The sequence below is a fragment of the Dermacentor variabilis genome, chromosome 2 (genome assembly GCF_050947875.1).
Source record: "Dermacentor variabilis isolate Ectoservices chromosome 2, ASM5094787v1, whole genome shotgun sequence".
NCBI lineage: Eukaryota > Metazoa > Arthropoda > Arachnida > Ixodida > Ixodidae > Dermacentor > Dermacentor variabilis.
Genome location: NC_134569.1, coordinates 146,910,040 through 146,914,712, shown reverse-complemented (window position 1 = coordinate 146,914,712; position 4,673 = coordinate 146,910,040). Strand labels below are relative to the sequence as shown.

Sequence of the window (4,673 nt, the reverse complement as noted above, 5' to 3'; positions counted from 1 at the left end):
TAATGTAGGGAAAAGCTGGGTAACCTCAAAAGGTCCTTTTCTGATAGAGGACCCGGAGGATTCCAACAAATTAAATAAACACCTCAGCGTTCTTCTCAGACATGAGAAGGTGGATGAGGTGTGTCACTGGATGTGAAAGAGAACAAGGTCAAGCTTTACAATTTTTCGAGAAAACCGGTTTCTTTTAAAAAGCTAAATACATGAATTGTGCCAACCAGTGCATCTTCGCTTAAAATCAATGAAGGATGAAAAGGAATGCGTTCGCTGTAAAATGGCGTAAAATATTTCTTTCTCAATGTCTCACGTTGTCTGCAGGAGAGTAAAATGTGGGTTACTGTAAGTTCGTCTCCGCATTTGTCACAAACAGGCTTGTCTTTTTTTGTCAGCAAGTAATTATGGGTGAGGTGTGTGTGTCCAATGCGGAGTCGACATAAGACAACTTCAATAAAACGTTCTTGGTGTGAACATGACTTCCACTCTTCGATGATGGGTTTTACAAGGCGTAGCTTATTATTCGTTTGGTTGTTCCATGCGGACTGCCATTTTTCTTTCAGTTTATGGCACACTAATTTCATGCAATCTCTGTAAGGAATTCTTATGTTTTTGATTTGCTTATTTCGAGCTTTCGCTGCACTCTCGTCTGCTTTCTCATTTCCACAGATTCCTACGTGGCTCGGCACCCAACAAAATTTGATGTTTTGTCCCCGCCTCGCGGCTTCTGTTATGTTGTGTAGGATGTCACCGATTATTGGCAGAACTGCATTCCTAGGCTGAAGTGCTGTAAGTATGCTTAGTGAGTCTGTATAAATGATGCTGTTTTCAATGTTTTCATGTAATATTCTTTCCACAGCCATGGAAATTGCATGACTCTCTGCAGTGAGAATTGATGCACATTGCGGCAGCCGTACTATTTCTTCCCAGCTATTCTGTATCACAGCACATCCCACGTAGTGTGCAGCTTTGGAACCATCGGTGTAAAATGCTGTGTATTCCACATATTTTTCTTTTAGTGCTAAATATTCTTGTAATATATGTTCCTGCGGCGTTAGTTTTTTCTGAAAACGTGTTAATGATAAGTTACAAACAGAAGGCAAGCAATACCATGGTGGCAGTGGATCAGGTTTCTGGGCAATATTAGGCAGTGTGTCCGTTACATGTAACTCTTGTAATTTCTCTTCAAAACGGAGAAGGAGTGGTCTGATAGCCTGGGATTTGTTTGTGAATAATATTCTAGATGGGCATTTGTTAACTATTGGGTAACATATATGTTTTGGCAAGAAACTGATTTTTAGAACATACGAGCATGTCAGCATGCTTCTTCTGTCGGCAAGTGGGGGTTCGTTAGTTTCTACATACAAACTGGTTATGGGCGACGTCCTGTAGGCACCAGTTGACAAGCGTAAACCTAAATTGTGTACTGGGTCCAATCGTTTCAAATATGATCATCTGGCAGAGCCATACACTATACACCCATAGTCTAAGGAGGAGCGTATGACGGAGCGGTATATTTGTAGAAGGCATGCCCTATCAGAGCCCCAGCGTTTCCGTGAAAGGACTTTAAGTATGTTGAGTGCTCTAGAGGCCTTGTTTTTCACCGTGTTTATGTGAGGTAGGAATGTCAGCTTTTTGTCAAATGTAATGCCAGGAAATTTGTGCTCGTTTTTCACTGGGAGTTCGGTTTCATTAAGGTGTAGGGTGGGATCAGCCTGTAAACCTCGTTTCAGCGAGAACATAACGGCCACTGTTTTCTGTGGAGAAAACTGGAACCCATTTTTATCTGCCCATGTTGCTAGTTTGTTTATAGTTAACTGTACTTGCCTCTCGCATGTTGATACGCTTGATGATGTGCAAGCTATCTGGAGATCATCAACGTAAACTGAATACATAATGGATTTCGGAATTATTTGTGCTAGGGAATTCATTTTTGCAATAAAGAGTGTAGTGCTTAAGATACACCCTTGTGGTACCCCATTTTCCTGACTGAACTTCCTTGAGAGAGTTGAACCGAGGCGCACATGGACGGAACGGTTGGACAAAAAGTCACGCAGGCAGTTTAACATCCTACCGCGAATGCCCAGATCTACTAGGTCGCGGAGAATGCCATACCTCCAGGTAGTATCATAAGCCTTGTCTAGATCAAAAAAGACGGCAAGGCAGTGTTGTCTGTGGATGAATGCCTCTCGAATTGTGTTTTCAAGTCGAATGAGGTGATCAGTTGTAGAGCACGTTTTTTTAAAACCACACTGATGGATGTCGAGTAGTTCACGGGAGTCTAGAATAAACATCAATCTAATATTCAAAATGCTTTCGAAAGATTTCGCCAGACAGCTGGTAAGGGCTATTGGCCTATAACTACCGGGAGATGTCGGTGGCTTTCCGGTTTTCAAAAAGGGTACAATAATAGCTTTTTTCCAGGCCTCCGGTATTTTCCCTTGTAACAGTATCTTGTTAAAAACATTCAGAAGTGCACTTATAGCGGATTCGGAGAGATGTGCCAGCATTTCATAATGAATTTCGTCGGGCCCTGGTGCAGTTTGTTTCCCGGCAGACAGTACTCTAGTGATTTCTTGATGAGTGATTAAACTATTATACGGCTCATTTGTGCTGCCACTAATCGGAAGCCTTTGCTTTTCAGCCGCGTTCTTATATTTTAAAAATGACTGAGTGTAGTGTGAAGAACTAGAGACTGCAGCGAAATGTTCTCCTAATACGTTGGCCTGTTCCTCTATACTTGTTTGGATGCCGGGGGTTGTCAGGAGAGGAATTGTAAATGGGGAGTAGCTACCATGTAGCTTACGTACCTGCTCCCACATGTTTTTTGATGTGACTGTGCTATTTATTGATGAAACGTATGCTTGCCATGACGTCTTTTCGGCATTACGGCGGACGTATCGTGCTTTAGCTCGTGCCTTTTTAAAGATTAGGAGGTTTTCCTGAGTGGGATATCGGCGAAAGACACCCCAGGCTTTATTTTGTTTTCGCTTTGCTTCTTTGCATTCCCGAGTCCACCACACCTTGTGATTTTGTCTCACCACTCCTGAAGTCTGGGGGATAGCTAAACGGGCAGCGGCTAAAATACAGGTTGCGAGTTGTTCATTGAGATCATCGACACTAAGGTCTTCAGAAAAGACTTCATCTAGATTGGCTTTTTCTCTAAACAGTGTCCAGTCAGCTGCTTGGAGCTTCCATCGTCGTGGTTTGTTTGGAATGATTGCAGGTGAGGATGGAAGAGTGATTTTAACTGGTAGATGATCGCTTCCATATAGGTTATCTATGACGTCCCATTTAAAATCGTTAAAAATACAAGGTGAACTAAAAGATAAATCAATACAGCTCATCTTTCCTGAGCTTGGGGAGCAGTATGTTGATTTGCCAGAATTCAACAAACAAACATTATTGCTTAAAATAAAATCTTCTATAATTTGTCCTCTTACGTCTGTTTTCTCGCTTCCCCAAAAACTGGAATACGCATTAAAATCCCCAACTACCAGATAGGGTTCTGGTAATTGTTGGAACAGGTCCTCTAACTCATGAAGGGTTATTTTTAGGTGTGGTTCTAAATACACAGATCACACCGTAATCGTTTTGTATGAGAGAAAAGTGGCTGCCACAGCTTCAAATTTGGTTTTTATTTTGACTTCACGAGCTGCAATGCCACTTTGTACAATGATGGCTACCCCTCCTGAGAGCCTGTTTGCTTGCTCTCGGTCACGGCGAAAGACTTTGTATTTTTTTAGTACATTTGTATGCTGAGGACCTAAGTTCGTTTCCTGTAGGCACATTGCTACAGGAGAGAAAGAATTTATTATCTCTTTTATATCACTAAAATTATTTAGGAGTCCTCTGCAATTCCAGTGTATTAGGAACGCCATATTGATTTATGTGTGTGGGGTCGGGATACGTTTAATTGGTTTTCGCCCCGTGATTCGGGGGTTTTCTTTACACGCAGTATCCAAGGAGTTCCGCCGTCCCTGTGACGTTGACGGCACGGAACCACCCTGGCTCGTCTCCATTACCTCATCAGAGGCGCTGGAGGGTCGTGCAGACTGCACGTCGGCACTTTTTTCAGACCTCTCCTCGTGGGCAGAGGCCTTGAGGCTTGCCAACTCGAGGGACGGCATAGCCTGCTTTGCGGCTGGTGGAGCAGCGTGGGCGAGGATGGCACCGGGGGCGAGGATGGCTCCGTCCCAGCCTCCCTATGTGTGGTCTGGGCAGGTGCCGGAGGCCGGTGTGGTGGATCGCCCTGTCGCACCACATCGGCGAAGTTCATGTTCGGTTTCAGTGAAAACGTGTTTTTAACTAGGATGCGGTTTCTAGCCTCTTTGAATGAAATGTTCTCAATTGTTTTCAATGTAATGATTTCTTTTTCTCTCTTCCATGAGGGACAAGATCTGGAGTATGCAGCATGCTCTCCTTCACAGTTCGCGCAGCGAGGTGCTGCTTCGCATATTTCAGAAGCATGGTCTTTGGATGCGCATTTCGCGCAGGTTTTGCGACCACGGCAACTCTGGGAGCCATGGCCAAATCTCTGACAGTTGAAGCAACGTCGAGGGTTCGGTATGTATGGGCGAACTGCAACTTTCGTATACCCAACTTCAATTGTCTCTGGAAGTGTGCAGCAAGTGAAAGTCAAAATTAGATGCTTGGTAGGTAACTCTTTGTTGTCTTTTCTT

The 4,673-nt window shown here is 43.7% G+C and overlaps 1 long non-coding RNA gene across 1 annotated transcript; it reads left to right on the top strand.

Moving 5' to 3' along the window:
* The first annotated feature begins 320 nt into the window (after positions 1 to 320).
* LOC142571019 (uncharacterized) lies at positions 321 to 4,144 on the top strand. Its single transcript, XR_012825734.1, has 3 exons — positions 321 to 780; positions 3,162 to 3,217; positions 3,950 to 4,144. It is a non-coding gene; the product is annotated as an uncharacterized LOC142571019 (long non-coding RNA).
* The last annotated feature ends 529 nt before the right edge of the window (positions 4,145 to 4,673 follow it).